This window comes from Pinus tabuliformis, chromosome 7 (genome assembly GCF_031772625.1).
Source record: "Pinus tabuliformis cultivar Carrire ecotype Pingquan chromosome 7, CPIR1, whole genome shotgun sequence".
Classification (NCBI taxonomy): Eukaryota; Viridiplantae; Streptophyta; class Pinopsida; order Pinales; family Pinaceae; genus Pinus; species Pinus tabuliformis.
Genome location: NC_142293.1, coordinates 105,929,741 through 105,949,221, shown reverse-complemented (window position 1 = coordinate 105,949,221; position 19,481 = coordinate 105,929,741).

Sequence of the window (19,481 nt, the reverse complement as noted above, 5' to 3'; positions counted from 1 at the left end):
CATCGCATCGCATACATTATGAAGCGCTCTTAAATGAAAAATCTTAAGAAATCTCCGACGGCCGATATGCGACGTCGCATATCGCAACATCGCGTAAGCAGCACACAATGATTGAATGACTAAGCGCGATCTGCGATCTGCGATGCTGCGATCTGCGATGAATGCAATTTGCGATAAATGCGATCATGAATTTCTGCGATGACACATCTTGACGACACGATCCGCGATGCTGCGATGCGAGTCGCAGAAATCACCCATCGCAAATTTTCCTTGGCGCAGTATTCAAGGAAAGCTGTCCGTAAACCAAAATTGGGCGCGCGCCTTAAAAGAAATTAATGAATGTACGCCAAAGTATTCAAGAAGGACAGTTTTGTGTTTTTCGAAGAGTCAGTTCGCTATGGGTGTCATGATTTTATACATTCATAAGAGCTTAAAAATTTCATTTCAATCTTTATTATCATTACTCTTTTCCTTTGCGTAAACTGTAAGACAGGAAATAACATGAAGCAATGTGCAGGAAACATCTAAGGAAAAGGGGAAAGCATCAATGCTCGGAGAACGGAGAAGAGATGCCTTCATAAATGGATGCTGCATGCAACAGGACCACAGATTCCAGAGTATCACTCAACAGATGCTGATGTCAATAGGCCTTCCAATGCTCAAAGTCAAAAGCGCACAAAAGCAGCATGTTTACAAAAGATCCTGAAGCTTATGCCCGGTAAAGGAAAAACGGCACTAAAGAAGGAAAACGCACCAGAAAAGCCCGGAACAAAGAACGGAGGCAGTTTTCGATGCAGAAAATTGTTCAGAGAGCAAAGTCCCTAACTTGTTCAGTCATTCGCAAGGCCAGAAACTGAAATAGAAAAAGCAGAATCAGTTTGAGAGAAATTTGGGTTATTACCAAGTATACACGCAGTGAATACACCCAGCCAGAGGAAGATTCTCGAAAATATCTTCTAGTTTACCAGAAAGTGGTGCCAGCGCTTGTTATTTCTATTTTCATAGCTCAAATGAAAGGAGAAGGCGACCAACTGACTCTTCCCAGGTGAATGTTGCATTCTTGCAGCACTGAGGAGCAAATACAGAAATGGTTAGGAATTAGATTGAATTTTTAGAAATAGTTTTGCTTTAGCAGAAGGGCGGTCATTTAAAACCGTATCCTAAATTTATGTAATTAAGTTAATTAGTTAGCAGTATTTAAACCCTTCTCAGGCATTTGGAGAAGGGTCCAGAAATTTGTCAAAAAACTTGTCCTCAGAACATGCACTTTTGCACCCTCGGAGGGGGTTTTGATGAATGGATGGATCAAGGTTTATTAATGTTTGCATTTGATATCTGCTACTAATGTTGCACTTCTGTACTCTTAGTAGATGTTAGAGCAAGGAGAGATAAATCATTGTTGCTTGAAGCTTATGAGTGGAACCAATCATAAATGGTACTTTTATCTCTTCACCGTTTATGTTTATATTCTTAAAGTGATATATAGTTTTTAGTTGTTTATATATTACTGCATGAATGTGTGAGTTACCATTTCGCACTTTTTGTACGGTGGAGTCATTTATTTATGTTTGATATATGAATAACTTATTATGCGTTATGTTGTTCACAACTGTTTTGCCTAACATTTTATGCAAAGTGGTTTATCTTAATTGATTTCTATTCTTATGATAGCTGAATGATCTTTATTACCAGTTATTGTTTGAAATCTCTTTAGATCGCATAATAGAAGAAATACACCCTGGGTTAGCATAGATTAGATGTGTTGTTTCTCATTAGATTACAATAGCATAGAGTTAGTTTAAAAGTTTGAATTAAATTAGCTTTAAGTACTCTTAGATCAGCATCATCCAACTCTGCACACACACACACCCTTAAATTGGGAAATTGGTCGCATTATCCCCAGTCGGACCTGCTATACCAAACGGATAAGGAGCTGCCAATCAAGGTCCGGACCGGGTGGGTATCCCCCTTGTTGTCGACCCAATTTTCGGGGCTTCAACATATTTGGCGCTAGAAGGAGGGCCCGAACTATGAATGGCACCTAAATCAAAATCTAAATACCATTCTGAGAGTAAATCGCCCTCATCAACTCCCCCGACTTCCCCAGTACGTTTAAATCCAGAGTCAGAAGTCGCTCGAGTATTAACCGCTGCTACATACCCTAATATTTCAGACCAATCTACCATTGAACCCCCTGAAGTTCAAACTCTGATTCGCAAACTCCAGGGATTTTCTATTTCTACACAGAGGTCTGATAAATCTCAAAATAGCGTGACTTTGCAGTACAATCCTGCTCATCCCCTGACCAGATTAAAGAGTGAAAAAATTGGCATCCAACCAACTGAATTCCCTCTCCCCACCAGGAAAAGAGCAAGGAAAACACCACAAGAGTCTGACAGTGAGACTCTTTCATCTACATCGTCCATTTCAACTCCCTCACCGCGAAGTCAGCCACCCACATCTTCATTCCAAACCACCCATCCATCTTCCACAACCCCTCTTCTTCAATAATCTAAGATCATAATATCTTCATCTTCCCAGCCTCAGGGATCATCCTCTGCACTTTCATTTACTAGAAGCTCAACGATGGCCCAGTCTCCATGGAACAATCCTGGGGCAGTTTTAATGCCTCCACCCCTGAGCCAAATACCGACCCATCCTGAGAAATGGCTACCCAAATTCAATCTAGAAGTAGGCATGCTAGCTGAAGAGCACATTAACAATTTCATGCTTTCTGTCAATCTCAACGGAGTTACCAACAAGGATGCTGTTGTCCGGCTTTTTCCCTATACAATGCAAGGAATAGCTGGGTCATGGTACTTTTCATTACCCTCCGGGTCTATCACAAGTTGGGACATTTTTCAAAGTCAATTCCTTACCAAGTTTGGTGATGACAGATCAACGGCAACGTTAATCAATGACCTATCCAATCTTAAAGCCGAGGCTAGAGAACCCATCAAAGATTTCAATTTACGGTTCAATAAAATCCTCAACAAAATTCCCACTGCTTCCCAACCCAGCGAAGAAGTACGATGTGAATGGTATATTACGACCTTACCATCAAACTTAGCAATCTTTGCGGATAGGGCAAATAAAACAACCTTAGTTGAAAACTTGACAGAGGCGATAGCAGTAGAGAAACGCGTAGTAGCCCTGGAAAAGAGATCTGTGATAGAGGAACGCAAATCTTAAAAAGTCACCTTCAAGGAAGACTCCAAGAAGAAACAAACGAAAGACCCTTTCGATTTGGAAGGATTGCAAAAAGTATTAAAGACCATGTCCAATGAGATGATTGACATAAAAAAACAAGTAGCAGAAACTTCTTCAAAAAAGCCCTACAGAGCTTTTAAAAGAGGCCCTTCAATGGATGTGAAACCACCCAACGCTATCTCAAATGTCGAATCCGAAGAAGAGGAAGAAGAAGAGAGTACCACTGAAGGGCAGACCGATGACGAAGAAGTTGTGGAACTACAAGGAATGTGGGATTTCATCCTCCCACAAGAAGAAGATCAAGAATCATTTCCGGTTAGCACACAAAGCAAAAATAAACTTGATCCTCCCCAAACTACCCCTAAGCAGAAGGGCGCAAGCCCTGTAGCAAAAGATAAAGTCGCAACAAAGAAAACGACCGCTAAAGCGACTCAATCTAACCCAGTCCAACCAGATCAAACACCTCCATCAAGAACACTGATAGTGTCGGATGAAATGGAATACAATATTATTGATGACATGAAAAATACTAGGGCTAATATCACTCTTTATGAATTGAGCAAATTGAAACATCAACAGAAGATAATGATGAAAGAATTACATGTCGTGCCTACTACATCTTTGCCTACAGCTGTAGCTTCCCACAACATGGGAAGACCTCCAACCAACACGATCAATAAGATTGATCCAAATGACATCGCCTTGATTGGAGGAAGATCAAGGTCTCACACTCCCCCTTTTCTTCTCACTTATGAAATTTTCAATAAAAATGTGCACAATTGTTTGGTAGATTCTGGTGCTTCAACGAATATTTTACCCAGATCAATATGTGCCAAGTTGAATGTTCAACCACAAAAATCCGCAGTGCACATAGTTCAACTTGATCGATCTCAAGTCGAAGTGATTAGTGAACTTAATCAAGTAACCATAAGATTGTCGTCCAACCCGAAGGTATGTCAGGTTATTGACATTCTAGTAGCTGATATCCCAGAATTCTATGGTTTGATTGTTAGCAGGGATTGGTCTGAAAAACTCCATGGACACTTCTCAACCGACTGGTCGCACATGTGGTTACCCTACAATGGTAAACCGAATCAAATAAAGGTTTAACGAGAGTTACACCAGAAGTACATAGTAACGGAATTGGAGGGAGAAAATGAAGCAATAGCATATAACAACAGTATCATAGGCAATTACTCGGTAGATTCTTTCCTCGGCAATTTCAATGCTGATACATCACCTTACTTAGAAAATTCAGTTTTGTCCCAAGTCGAAATTTTTTCTCAAACTGATAATTCAAAGTGTGTTAATTTGTAGATAATCCTGTAAATACATCTTTGTTTTGGAAATTATATTTTGATGGCTCTAAATCTAATGAAGGAGTAGGAGCAGGATGCGTTCTGATTAGTCCAGAAGGAAATAAGACCATGCTTACGTGCAGACTTGAATTCGATTGCACAAACAATACAGCAGAATATGAGGCCTTGGTGCAAGGCCTATACAAAGCAATTGGGTTGAACGTTAAGTATCTTCAAGTCTTCGGAGACTCTGAGATTGTTGTCAAACAGGTACGTAACACCATACATTGCCTATCAGCTCATTTGAAACACTATCAATCTTTAGTACAAGATCTGACTGAGCATTTCATAGCATTCAATATTTTGTCAATCCCAAGACTCCAAAACGTGAGCACAGACCTTTTAGCTAACGTAGCCTCTAGACTTATTCCCTCCGAAGATTTTAGTCTAGATAGATTCTCAATAGAATTAATCTTTAGACCGTCCATCCCTGACAACATTACAAATTGGAGAGTATTCAATGACGATCCTGATATTGTAAATTTCCTCACTTCTGAAGAATCCTACTCCAATCAAATAATTGACGAAGACCATCACGATTGACAAATACAACAAGATAGCACTGATAATGCTATACCTAAATCGGTGGTTAAGTTGGAAGACTTATACGATTTAAAAAGTCGGTTTAAAAGGTCTACCAATTCTAAGCTCTACAGTTCAACTCTGAACTACGAATTAGTAAACCTAGGAACCGATGATAAACCACAAAATGTTAATCTAGGCCACGGCCTAGCCCCTGAAGAAAAACTAGCGTATATTCGTCTTTTGAGACAATACAAAAATGTTTTTGCCTGGAATTACGATGAGCTGAAGACATACGACACTTCTATCATTCAACATACTATCCCTATGATTGACAACGAAAAACCTGTCCAACAGAAACTCAGAAAAATCCACCCCAATTTAGAAAATCAGATAAAAACTGAGCTGAATAAGTTATTAAAAGCCAGAATAATTTTCCCCATCAGACATTCCAAATGGGTCTCCAATATGGTACCCGTTAGAAAGAAAAATGGAGATATTAGAATCTGCATCGATTTTCGAAATCTCAAAAAAGCCTGTCAAAAAGACAATTTTCCCCTCCCACCTATGGAGCAGATATTAGAGGCAGTAGCAGGCTCAGAACTAATGTCTTTTTTGGATGGATTTTCAGGATAGAATCAAGTGCTGGTACATCCCGATGATCAGTTAAAAACCACATTCCGAACTAAATGGGGCACATACGCATATCGGAAGATGCCATTTGGTTTGATCAATGCCGGTGCTACATTTCAGAGAGCCATGGACATCGCATTCAAGGGTTTAGTCAACAAATCTATAGTAATTTATTTGGATGATATAACAGTGTACTCCAAGAAGCGAAGCGACCATCTCAAAGACTTGAAAGAAATCTTTCAACGATGTTTAAGGTATGGAATTTCACTTAACCCAAAGAAATCTTTTTTTGAATTAAGTGAAGGAAAACTTCTAGGATTCATAGTGTCAAAATCTGGTATTCACATTGAGCCTGATAGAATCAAAGAAATTTCTGAAATATCCCTACCTCATAATAAAAAAGCCATGCAATCTTTCCTTGGTCAAATCAATTTTGTGAAGAGATTTGTCCCAGATTTTTCACGAATTGTTTCTCCTTTGCAAACCATGATTAAAAAGAATTCAAATTTTAAATGGGGTCAAGATGAGCATGAAACATTCAACCTGATCAAACAAGCTATCATTAACGCTCCATCTTTAGCAACCCCGAGTTTTTCAGAATATTTTATCTTATACACATTTGCCTCAGAGAAATCATATGCTGCGATTCTAACTCAAGCAAATCAAGAGAAAGCGGAAGCTCCAATCGTATTTTTTAGCTCGAATTTACAAGGTGCTGAACTCAACTATTCAGACTTGGAAAAACAGGCATATGCTGTTTTCAAAGCGGTCAAATATTTCAGACCTTTCTTACTTAAAACCCATACTAAGGTCATAGTACCGTTTCCAGCGGTAAGAAATCTTCTAGTACAGAAGGATGTGGGTGAAAAAAGAGCAAATTCGATCACTGCTTTACAAGAATACGACCTTGAGATCAAACCAACAAGCATTGTAAGAGGTCAAGGCTTCTGCAAAATGTTGGCTGGAGCATCGCAAATTCCTGAAAATTCATCTGAAGAGGTACAAATGTATGAGGTAAGCCTGAACGATGCAGAATCATTATATGCTGACACCATTTATTATCTTAAGAACGGGTATGCTCCATCACACCTGGATCACACCAAGAAAAGATCTCTAAGATTGAAAGCTAAACAATATCATCTCATAAATGATGTTCTGTTTAAAAGGAATTACGATTATGTTCTTCTTAGGTGTCTTAAGAAAACTGAAGCCGAAAAGGTTTTGCAGGAACTCCACGATGGACCAGCAGGCAGACACTATGTTGGAGATGCTACTGCACATAAAATCTTACGTGCATGATATTATTGGCCCACGTTGTTCAAAGACTCACACAGTTACGTGAGGAAATGCCAAGTCTACCAAACTACTGCAGGGAGACAAAAGAAACCGTCCATGCCACAACAGCCGGTAAACATCGAGCAACCATTCAGTCAGTGGGGCTTGGACATAATAGGTGAGATCGTTACTCACTCTTCTAAGCAACATAGATACATCCTCACGGCAATAGATTATTTTACTAAAAGGGTAGAAGCAGTTCCTCTCAAGACAACTAATTATGAAAACATCATTGAATTCATAGATCAATTTATAATCACTAGGTTTGGATTGCCAACGGCTTTAATGTTTGATAATGCCTCATACTTTTCTGGGAATGCAATGACTGAGTTTGCACTTAAAAGAGGGTTCAAACTGAAATATTTGGCCAACTACTATCCGCAAGGTAATGGATTAGCTGAGTCAACAAATAAAAACCTAATCAAGATTATTAAAAGAACAGTTGACCAAAACCAAAATAATTGGCACAAAACTTTGGTAAATGCTTTATGGGCAGATAGAATAATGAAGAAAGCTTCAATCGGCACTTCTCCCTTTAATTTAGTTTATGGGAAGGAAGTGGTTCTCCCAACTCACTTAGTGATCCCCTCCTTGTCTTTAGTACAATACATCGATGAAGTATCTACTTCCTCCTTACAATTAAGACAAATGGAAATAATTAAATTAGAAGAACGATGAGAACAAGCTAAGAAAACCCATGCTCATCACCAAGCGCTAATAAAATCCTCTTTTGATTCAAGCATAATGACCAGAAAAAATTTTCAGATGGGAGATCTAGTTTTGAAATGGGATAAGGCTCATGAAGAAAAGGGCAAACATACAAAATTTCAGAAGATGTGGCTTGGTCCTTTTCAGATTGTAGAAGTCATAGGCCCATCAACGTTTGTGTTGCAGGATTTAGCAGGTAGAAGGGATTCTTTGCCTGTTAATGGACAGATCCTTAAAATATATTTTCCATAGAAGATTATTCTTCTATTTTGTAGGATAGTTTTAGTTTTTTCTTTTCTTTCTTATAAATAAAACCAGTTGTAGATGGTTACTACAGGGGTTCACGAAAAAGACACCAATTCTCTATCAGATTTTGATTTTGTTTCGCTTGTACAAATAGTAAATTTTTTTGAAAAATATGATCTTTATTATTGACAGATAGAGTTAAAAAAAAAAAAAAAAAAAAAAAAACTTTAGCCTAGATACGATACTAGTTTCAACTTCAAAAAAATTGATGAAAGCAACCTTTGGCAAAAAATTGTTTTATATCAGCACAATGAAAGGTATCAATAATAAAATAAAGATTCTCTGTAAAACTGTTGTTTTCAAACTCTATTATTGTCATCCAGAGCTTTCTTAAGGAAAAACAATGATTTCCTCCCTGCTAAAGGAAATCGCAGCATTCAGAGGAACAATCCGAGAAAACACTATATCTCAAAGAATAAGAGGTCTCATCACGAGACGGCTTATCATGATCAAAGATATTATAACTTGCTGACTTTGCCAATACTGTCCACCAAAACAGGGCAACGACTCAAGATTGTTGCAATCAAAAGACAAGGGGTCTCATCACGAGCCAGCTTGTTCAGCAAAAGTGTATCAAGTGAATGACTGTGTCATAATTTGGCCACCAAACCAAGACATTGTTCTTTAGAGAATAAAAAAGGAAAAAAGTGTCAAAATGGGTTTTTCTCTGAAAAGTTGTAAATAGCCTTAAGCAGGATAAAGGATCATTGCTGGGTAACAGGTAACCTTGTTGAGGTTATGGAAGCCTGCTGGCAGCAGAGGCTCTACCTGCGGCAAATGAGCATATTTTAAAAAGCCAGCACACAGAGAAAACCTTATTTTATCTTTAAAAGACCAAGTAATGGCTGAAGTAAATACAAGGACAAAGCCTAAGGAAGCAAACAATTGGAATAGAAAAAGGTTGAAACAAAATATCATTGATAGGATAAGGCATAATGTACTCTATCTGTCCATAACAAAATTTAGACTTATGAAAATTTTTCTGCTTTGGAAGTTAAAATTTAATAGAAAAGCAGAGATAACTGGTTCTTCCCAGTGAATCGCCATTGTTGTGGCCACCAGAAACCCCCCTCTTTGTTTGGTATTAGCAATAACACCAAGCAAATGGGGACCCTTAATAAAAATCCAAAAAAAACATTTTATGAAAATTTTTGTATTCAACTCCTTAAAACTGTATCGCATCGTGAGAAGAGAATAAAACATTTTCTTATGAGCATAATAAACTGCGAAGAAGCGACGCGAGATTCATCGCATCGCATACATTATGAAGCGCTCTTAAATGAAAAATCTTAAGAAATCTTCGACGGCCGATATGCGACGTCGCATACCGCAACATCGCGTAAGCAGCACACAATGATTGAATGACTAAGCGCGATCTGCGATCTGCGATGCTGCGATCTGTGATGAATGCGATTTGCGATAAATGCGATCATGAATTTCTGCGATGACACATCTTGACGACGCGATCCGCAATGCTGCGATGCGAGTCGCAGAAATCACCCATCGCAAATTTTCCTCGGCGCAGTATTCAAGGAAAGCTGTCCGTAAACCAAAATTGGGCGCGCGCCTTAAAAGAAATTAATGAATGTATGCCAAAGTATTCAAGAAGGACAGTTTTGTGTTTTTCGAAGAGTCAGTTCGCTATGGGTGTCATGATTTTATACATTCATAAGAGGTTAAAGCTTTCATGTCAATCTTTAGTATCATTACTCTTTTCCTTTGCGTAAACTGTAAGACAGGAAATAACGTGAAGCAATGTGCAGGAAACATCTAAGGAAAAGGGGAAAGCCTCAATGCTCTGAGAACAGAGAAGATATGCCTTCATAAACGGATGCCGCATGCAACAGGACCACAGATTCCAGAGTATCACTCAACAAATGCTGATGTCAATAGCCCATCCAACGCTCAAAGTCAAAAGCGCACAAAAGCAGCATGTTTACAAAAGATCCTGAAGCTTATGCCCGGTAAAGGAAAAAAGGCGCTAAAGAAGGAAAACGCACCAGAAAAGCCCGGAACAAAGAACGAAGGCAGTTTTCGATGTAGAATATTGTTCAGAGAGTAATGTCCCTAACTTGTTCAGTCATTCGCAATGCCGGAAACTGAAATAGCAAAAGCAGAATTAGTTTGAGAGAAATTTGGGTTATTACCAAGTATACACGCAGTGAATACACCCAGCCAGAGGAAGATTCTCGAAAATATCTTCTAGTTTACCAGAAAGTGGTGCCAGCGCTTGTTATTTCTATTTTCATAGCTCAAACGAAAGTAGAAGGCGACCAGTCGACTCTTCCGAGGTGAATGTTGCATGCTTGCAGAACTAAGGAGCAAATACAGAAACGGTTAGGAATTAGATTGAATTTTTAGAAATAGTTTTGCTTTAGCAGAAGGGCGATCATTTAAAACTGTATCCTAAATTTATGTAATTAAGTTAATTAGTTAGCAGTATTTAAACCCTTCTCAGGCATTTGGAGAAGGGTCCAGAAATTTGTCAAAAAACTTGTCCTCAGAACATGCACTTTTGCACCATCGGAGGGGGTTTTGATGAATGGATGGATAAAGGTTTATTAATGTTTGCATTTGATATCTGCTACTGATGTTGCACTTCTGTACTCTTAGTAGATGTTAGAGCAAGGAGAGATAAATCATTGTTGCTTGAAGCTTATGAGTGGAACCAGTCATAAATGGTACTTTTATCTCTTCACCGTTTCTGTTTATATTCTTAAAGTGATATACAGTTTTTAGTTGTTTATATGTTACTGCATGAATGTGTGAGTTACCATTTGGCACTTTTGTATGGTGGAGTCATTTATTTATGTTTGATATATGAATAACTTATTATGCGATATGTTGTTCACAACTGTTTTGCCTAACTTTTTATGCAAAGTGGTTTATCTTAATTGATTTCTATTCTTATGATAGCTGAATGATCTTTATTACCAGTTATTGTTTGAAATCTCTTTAGATCGCATAATAGAAGAAATACACCCCGGTTAGCATAGATTAGATGTGTTGTTTCTCATTAGATTACAATAGCATAGAGTTAGTTTAAAAGTTCGAGTTAAATTAGCTTTAAGTAGTCTTAGATCAGCATCATCCAACTCTGCACACACACACACACCCTTAAATTGGGAAACTGGTCCCATTATCCCCAGTCGGACCCGCTATACCAAACGGATAAGGAGCTGCCAACGAAGGTCCGGACCGGGTGGGTATCCCCCTTGTTGTCGACCCAATTTTCGGGGCTTCAACAGTGCTCTAGATGGAGATTGTGTCCCATAGTTATGAACTATAAAAAAAAAGAAAAAAAATGTGAACTAAACTTCTAGACTCTTTTCTTTCCAAAACTTCTATGAGAAATGAAAATTTAAATTGAAGCAGTGTAACATGAGAAAAAAATAAAACTAATATCATACAGAATGAGTATATACATGTATATAATGAACAATAGCAAATTAGAACTGACAATTTAGAATCTACCCGAATATCCAAATGAACGAACAATAATAGCATTAGAGTCATAGCTCGATTGTTTATTAAAATGAAAATCTGAATAAGACAGACCCCACTTATTAAAATCAAACCATTCAACAACTATACCACCTTAAGTGAAATGCTACAGTGACTACTACGATATAATCGAAGGATCTTAAGAACAATTACATAAAAAATAGTAAAAGAAGATTATGATACCGTTTAGATGACTTTACAAATTTTTATTCTATACATTCAATAGAGACAAAGAGACATATCTTGTATAAAAAGGAATACATTACTTCTCTTTGATTCACAGAATGATTTAATTCCTACCCAAATCCAATAATACATATGTAAACAATCACATGATTGAAAGAATCTGAGGATCTAGAAAATAAGTACATATCCAGTGCAAGCGATCTGAAACAACCTCATAAATCAAAGGTAGTGATAACTCTTCTTAATATCCAACAATCATATACAAAACATTCTATCCTTCAACTTAAATTTTAATCAAAATTATGCCAAGGATTGTTCAGAGAAATTTCGGGCCTTATAAACATGGCCTAATCGCTGAAAATCCACAGTTTAGGAAACCAAATCTAGAAAGCAGAGAACTAAAATTACAGATTAGTGAATCTGAAAGCCTGAGCGCCAAATCGGCTCTTTAGGTTGTAGCTACATCGAGCTTTGCGGGATGCAAAATGAAAACAATGGATTAAATCCAAAAGCATCAAGACTTAGGTCAACGAAGTTCACCAACCTGTTTAGAAGACAACAACAAGAGTTAAATACTAAAATATTGCTCCCTGGTACTTCAGAATCACTGGAATGGAGGTACCTGTGAACAAGAGAGACTACAGTGTCATATGATTTACTGAAGATGGAACTTAGTAAACAAATAAGTTGTAGTATGTCTATCAGGAGAGGCAGTAGGTAAGAGGGTTTACCTGTAGAGCCCGGGTGACCCTAGCATCGCCATACAATATGCACAAAGAATCACAAAGAAAAGGATTAGAACGATGGGTAATTAAAAAAAATGGAAGTAAGCAATAGAAAAGGGTTACCCTAACCATGTAATAGAGAACTCACTAAAATTTGGGTCAACATCATCTGAAAGAGATGTATAGGCGGAGAAATCCCTGTATTCAGCTCTTTGCAGTGTAAGATCTAGAGGAAATTAACTAGAGAGTGGCGTTAACCTTTGTGAGAGGAAAAAAATAAGAACCTGAATTCATCACAAAAGGAACTGACATCGCAGATCTTACCTGTTGCGTGGGGTGGTCACCTAACAAAGGAAGATGCATAGTGACCAGAAGCTAAACCCCTTCTCTCCATTTCCAGTCTGAATGATACAGGATTAAATGGCCAAACCCGTTAAGAGTATAGAAAGATAGGGTTAGGGTTAATTGAGAAAATCTAAGCGGTAGATTTAGTGAAATGCATGCGGATCATTGAAGAGGGTAATCCACCCTAGGGAAGTTGCTTTTTATGCCAATGTCACGGGTGTACAGCCAGCCATTCAGTGGAGTTATATTACCCATAAATTTATGACCACGAGAAGGTAGGCCTCTATTAGTCCGTGATACAATCTTTAGTGGTCACCAATGTTGCATTAACAGATACTACAGACATCACCACCACTAAGTAACTATCGTAAGTATAATAGTCACCTCCATACAACGATTAGTCACTGATAAACAACTCAGCCTCATAGTTATGGTAGGTCTTACCTGTTCAGTTAACCAATCGTCGTAACTCTAAAAAATGATGTGAATACTTAGGAGTGTTGAGTTGCTGAGGGGGTGGGGTTTTTAATAACGTCGATTGTTAAGAGGATTAAAAAAAAAGGGTGGTCACACACACAGACACAGATATATATATATATATATCTATATATATATATATATATATATATATATATATATATATATATATATATATATATATATATATATATATATATATATACATTTGGATCCAAATTAGGTTCGTTACAAATGGTATCGGAGCACAGTTCTACTTTGAGCCTGTATAGGGGAAATTGTGTTAAGACAGACTGTGCAAAAATAATAAATAAATTTTCATGTAAAAATATGTTAAATTTATTTTATCAAATATGAATGTCGAATGGTGGCATAGGTAGGAGAATTTAACAACGATGGAAGGATTTCTGCCACCAAATACGGGAAATGAGGAATTGCATGTGGATTTGGGGGAAGTTGGCAGTGATTCTATCATAAGCTCTCAGTTGGTGGAAACAGTAAGTACACTGCAATCCGAGTTAGTTCAACTCTATGGCAGTAATGAAAATTTGTTAAAATATAGTGAAGATCAGGAGACGCTAATCTAAGAATGAACAGAGAAGTCCAATCATAAGAGTGTAAATCAGGAAGGTACCTAGACGATAGGATATGACAAGTCAGGAACTAGAGAAGAAACTGATCCTGAATTGTCAAAAACATATAAGAAACGAAGGAAGGCCGAAATACAAGGAGAATTTAGAAAGATCAAACCACCAGTGTTTGATGGAAAGAAGGGACGATGCAGAGGCATAGCTGCTGAATATGACAAAATATTTTCAGGTATATGGATATGAAAGAAACTTGAAGGCATGATTGGAAATTTACCAATTGTAGGGTAAAGCCACTCTGTGGTGGGACGAATGTAAGGGTGTTCAAGCGCTGGAAGAAAAAACAGTATCGTGGGAATAATTTCAGTAACAATTCAAGGTGAGATTCCTAAGTGAGAGGTATTATGATGACAAGGCTAAGGAATTTCATGAGTTGAAACTCGGGCAACTAACTACAGATGAATTTTTAAATAAATTCAGCAGTTCCTGAAACATTTACCAATCCCTTACATGGAGAGAATTGAGTTTGATAACCCAAAGATAATGGATGAAGTAATTAGGAAAGCAAGGCTATGTCATCAACAGTTTAAAATTAAAAGTGAAGGTGGAAAAGTGTGGGAGAACAAGGATGGTGGAAGAACTGGTGGGGGAATGAAGAAACAAAAACAACCTTATTTGAGAAATTTTGGTAGAGATCATTGAAAGAAGAAAGGAATCAGAGAAGAGACACTCTTTCTAGCTGAGTCTCACACATGTTCAAGAGTAACAAAATAGAATAGCAAAACGTATGACACCACCAAAGAATTACTAAGGTGTTGGGGATGTGGGGGACCTCATATGATGAGAGATTTCCCACATAACTCTCGATCAATGCACAATATACAGACAATTCGGGAGGCCACTACAATAAATCAACGTTGCCCTGGAAAATTGACAAGCTGAACATCAAGCTACTATGTTGGAAATAGAAGTTAAAATATCAAACCAGACTTTGTCTATTTTAATAGATCCAGGAGCTATCTTAAGCTATATTAGTCCCCAAACTGTAGAATGATGCAATCTAAAAACAAAAAAAAAATTAGGAATGCATGGCTAGTACAATTAGCCATGAGCACTAAGAGAAAAATAACGTAGTATGTGAAACAGTGCCCTGTTGATTTTAATGGTTATTTTTCGGCAGTAGAATTGAATCTTCTTCCACTTGGGTCATATGAAATACCAGTGGGAATGGAATGATTGAAACAATAAGCTATTTTTATAAATTTTCTAGAGAAAATAGTGACCTATGTAGGGACTGATGGGGTCCTGAAGATCATTAAGCGAAAAGAAAAACCAGTAATGGTTAGACAAATTTCTGCCTTATAGTTGAAAAGAAGCCCCAGGAAAGGATGTCAACTATATTTGGTATAGGTGGAGGAAAACCCTCAGTTGTCTAAACAAGAAAAGTTGGAAATGATTCCAGTCATCAAGGAATTCGTTGATGTTTTTCCAGAAGAAATCCCAGGACAAAACCCCATTCCGGGATATAGATTTCACAATAAACCTAGTACCTGGGCCTATTACAGTGTCTGGGACTCCGTATCTCATCAACACTGTAGAATTATTAGAGTTAAGAATGCAATTACAAGAGTTATTGAACAACGAATATATCAGACCCAACATTTCCCCTTGGGGGGCACCAGTTCTCTTCGTGAAAAAGAAAAACAGTACATAACGAATTTGTATAGATTACCGCCAGTTGAACAAGTTAACAATAAAAAATATATATGCCCTACCAAGAATAGATGATCTATTTGAGAAAGCCAGAGGGGCCTTAGTTTTTTCAAAGATTGACCTGAGAATGGGGTATCAGCAGTTGCAAATTAAAGAGGAAGATATACAAGAGATGGCTTTTAGAACACACTGTGGACACTATGAGTTCGTGGTGTTACCCTTTGATCTCACCAACACTCCTACGACATACATGTGTCTAATGAACAACGTGCTGCACCAATATCTGGATCACTTTGTATTGGTTTTTATAGATGACATCTTGGTATACTCAAAGAAAGAGGAGGAGCATCAAGAACATTTAAGAATGGTACTGCAGACCTTAAGGGAAGAGAAACTCTACGCAAAGAGCAGAAAGTGTGAATTTTTCCAAACCAAGATACAGTACTTGGGACATGTCATATCTAAAGAAGGATTAGTAGTGGACCCCGAGAAGATTTCAACCATTTTGGAATGGCCAGTACCAAAGGACGTGTCTTCAGTTCATTCTTTTATCAGGATTGCAAGATACTATCACATATTTGTGAAGAACTTCTGCAGATTAGCATACCCCATTAACTCATTATAGAAAAAGGGAACCAAGTTTGAATGGACTAAAAAGTGTCAAGAAAGCTTTAATAAACTAAAGAATATGTTGACCACAGATCCTGTATGATGGATAGCAGATCCAAAATAGGAATTTGTAGTATGCACAAACGTGTGCCTTGAGGGTTTAGGAGGGGTATTTCTACAAAAAAAATGCTATTATAGCCTATGAATCTCGAAATTTGAAAAACCGCGAGCACAATTATGTTGTTTATGATCTAGAGTTGGCTGCAATAATTCATGCATTAAGAATGTGCAGACACTATTTGTTGGGTAAAACATTTGTTCTAATGACCGACCACATAAGCCTCAAATACTTTTTTAGTCAAGCTAACCTGAATGCAAGACAGGCAAGATGGCTCACCTTCCTTAGTGAATTTGAACTTTAAATCAAACATATTAAAGGGAAGGAGAAAGAAAATGCTGATGCATTAAACCGACATGCTCATGCTACAGTTGGACACATGGGAGTAAGTGTAAAAACAGAGTTTGAGGAACAGGTGAGAGTAGGAGGACAACATGACCCCCAATACCAAAAACATTACCAGTAGATAAAGTAAGGTAAGATAACAAGGTATGTGATCAATTCTAAAGGATTGATCACCTGCCAAGATAGATGGGTTATTCCAAATAGCACCCCTTAGTTAATATTTGATGAAAAACATATAGAGCCATACGTAGGCCACCTAGGATATTAGAAAATCATAATTGCGTTAAGGAAACAATTCTTCTGGGCTGTGATGAAAAAGGAGGTAGCTGATTATTTGGCGAAGTTCCTGTAGTGTCAACAAGTAAAAATAGAACATCGGCATCTGGCATGTCTGCTGAATTCACTATCGGTTCCAGAATGGAAATGGGAAATGTTTCCATGGATTTCATAACGGAATTACCTAAAACTCGGTATGAGCGTGATTCCATTATGGTGGTAGTAGATATAATGACCAAAAAAGCCCACTTCATTCTCATACAATCCACCTTTGGAATGACACAAATAGCAAATATCTTCATGAAAGATATATTCATATTACATGGTATACCAAAAATGATCGTATCAAATCGCGATGCCAAGTTTACCTCAAAATTTTGGAAGCCCCTATTTGGGAATTTTGGTACGAAATTGAAGTTTAGTACAACATACCACCCACAGACAGATGGGAAAACTGAAAGAACAAATCAAGTCTTAGAGGAACTTCTTCGAAAGTATGTGATGGATAGCCCTGCAAAATGGGAAGACTATTTACATTTGTCCAAGTTTACCTATTACAACAGTTACCAGGATTCCATTAAGATGATCCTATTTGAGGCTCTATATGGCAGAAAATGCCATACCCCTCTCAGTTGGAGTCAACCAGAGGATAGGTTGATCCTTGGGCCTGAAATCTTGGGTGAAATGGAAGAGATAGTGAGAAGAATTCAGCAAAATATTAGGACTGCTCAAGATAGAAAAAACGTTATGCAGATAAAAAAAGAATTTTTAAGGAATTTCAAATAAGGGAACATGTGTACTTGAGGATCAGGCCTTGTAAGAGTACCTTGAGTACTGGCAGCTGTGCTAAATTAGCACCATGGTACTATGGACCATTCGAAGTGTTGGATTGAATAGGTCGAGTAGCATATCAATTATCTCTACCGGCTCATATTAAAGTACATAATGTATTTCATGTGTCATTATTAAACAAATATGTGCATGATAGCTCTCACATAATTAATTGGCATCCTCTATAGGTGGAAAATGAAGGAGATTTCTTGCCCGAACCACTCTGCACTCTAATACGGAGGGAAACCGTACTGCAGAATTAGATCATATCTCAGGTTAAAGTGCAGTGGCAACACTTTACCCATGACGAGGACACCTGGGAAAAAGAAGAGGTCATAAGGGTTGCTTACCCTAAATTATTTTCTATTGAATAATAACACCAAGGACAATGTTAAGTTTAAGGGTGGGATGATGTAACACCTCCCATTTTCAAGAACTTGAATTTTTATGTAATAACTGCAAAAACATACGCTAGTAGGTGATAACCATGATTATGTGAATGCTTATATTTTATTAATAAAGCTTTTAATGTTGTGATCTTGAGTTTGGAAAATTCGTGGACTAAACCCAAAAAAGAGGATGAAACTAGCCAGAATCTAAGAGGGATCATATTTGTCATGATTTTTCCTAAAGTGAAAAATATATAGAAATATATATGTGTTAATCCGGTGGGAGATAAAGACTGGTAATAAAAGCGCCACAAGTCATAAAGCATACTTTTAGATTTAAGGGAAAACATGGAAAAAGCCTAGGAAAGGGGAAACAAAACCCTTGAAGGCAGGAGGCTGCCTAGGAAAACTTTGTGAACATGATAATGATAAATAATAATTATCAAGGCAGAGTAGAGGTTACGCATGCCTAAAAAGTTATCATAGCTCAGGGGGAATCAAAGGATTTGTGGTTGGGAGGTTTGGTGAAGTTAGCCATTGATTTTCTGACTTCAAAATTATTGGTTAGAAAATTATTACTGTATTCAAATGAATTAAGTTAGATGCATGTTACGTTACATAGAATGAAAGTTAGGGTTGGTTACTCACGTTGGGTATTGTTCCTTATCTGTACATAGTTTGTGGTTAATTACAATAGTTGTAAACCAATAGTCTATTATCTTATGTAGGTAACCATTTTTATTTAGTTATAGGACTGTAAGTCATTATTAATTTGATTGCATGTTGATGATTGTTACCTTATGTGGGTGAATTTTCTTATGAGTTGCAAAGTTGTACTTTAAGTAATAAATTAATTCATGTTGTGATTACCTAGCATTTGGAGGAACAATAATTAGTATTTGATGCATGTTGATGATTATCTAGCATAACGATGCTATTTCTTATCAATCATATAGTTGCATGTCATGTTATAACATATGTATGTAAATTAAGAGTACCTTTTTTGGAGGATAATGGCTATTGATCGTTGTAGAGCTCATTAAAAGTGTAGGTGACTTTCTGAGTGGATTTAGTAGGCTCCTATATTGGTGAAGTAAAAAAAAAAAAAAAAGGAATCACACACCCCATAAACCATGAGCATATGAGTCCGTTGATCCGTATGGTAACAGGCTAGGAATCGGGTATATGTAAAGATGAGAGTATAGTAAAAGTTTAATTGTTATTGTTCAAAACAAGAAAAGGTAATTTGTACTACTAAGTTAGGGGCAGACTCTAAATTCGAGCCTGTAGGTGCTCCAGACCGA